Genomic DNA, 1,085 nt, shown 5'->3' on the forward strand with positions numbered 1-1,085 from the left:
TATATATATATATATATATATATATATATATATATATGGCTATTAGAAAATTTAAAATAAAATTGTGGATTGCATTATATTTCTATTCAGCTGAACTGCTGTAGATTAGGACTCAGCAAACTATAGCCCTTGGGCCAAGTCTAGCCCACTGCCTGTTTTTGTAAATAAAGTTTTATTGTAACACACTCATTTAGTTATGGATTGTCTGTCACTAATTTTGCACTACAGTGGCAGAACTGAGTGTTTGTGACAGAACGGTATGGCGTGTAAAGCCTAAAAATTTTACTAGATGATCCTCTTAAAGAAAAGTGCTAACCCCTGCTCTAGATTATAAACTCTACCCCCTAGGCCTCAAGCCCAACGAGGGCAGGGATCATGATTGTTTTTTTCATGTTTAGTTTTTAAATTTCATCTTTAAATTTTAAGGCATTGCACTTTAGGATCTTATAAGTATTTATCAAATAAAGATAAATGAAAGAGTGAGGAGTTTTGATGATGTGTTCTCTAATTATTTAGTGTCTAAAAGTGTGAGGACGAATGTGGCATTTTGGAGAAGGCAGTTTGGTGGAAATATAGGAGGTTTATATCAGGCTCTAAGTTTACTTCTGGTGTCTGTAGTAGGAGACGCACTGTTAAAAACCTACATGTGTAATGTAAATAAGTGAAACAGATTAGGTGTAAGGCAATAGGGAGTGGTGAGGACTGGGGTGAGCTGGAGAATGCACAACTACCTAAGGGGTCAGCTGCTGTTCAGTTTTGGTCAATGGTGGCCATGTGGGACTATGGGATAAGAATTGTCCAGGCTTCTGCTTTTTTCACAAGAAGGAGAAAATTCACATAGTTTCATTTAAATCTCCCAATTTGAAGATGTTACAAGCTACTTTCATTTTTTTTAGAACAATAGTGAGCCAAACCAAACATGGTTTTAAGGTTATTTGTCCAAGGGACCCCAAGTAACTTCTGCTTATGGAGGGGTCATTTCCAATTAAACAAGTGGGTTTTTATGTCATCTTGGCTTCTCATGCCAAGAAAAACACACGGAGCAGGCCATGATTTGTTCATTCACTCATTCGTTTGTTCAGCAG

The 1,085-nt window shown here is 36.7% G+C and overlaps 1 protein-coding gene across 1 annotated transcript in view; it reads left to right on the plus strand.

Annotated features, from left to right (window-relative positions):
• Positions 1–1,085, plus strand: part of ADGRD1 (adhesion G protein-coupled receptor D1) — a 139,301-nt gene that overhangs the window by 37,224 nt on the left and 100,992 nt on the right. The window lies entirely within an intron of this gene.

This window comes from Lipotes vexillifer, unplaced genomic scaffold (genome assembly GCF_000442215.2).
Source record: "Lipotes vexillifer unplaced genomic scaffold, Lipotes_vexillifer_v1.1 scaffold671, whole genome shotgun sequence".
NCBI classification, from domain to species: Eukaryota; Metazoa; Chordata; class Mammalia; order Artiodactyla; family Lipotidae; genus Lipotes; species Lipotes vexillifer.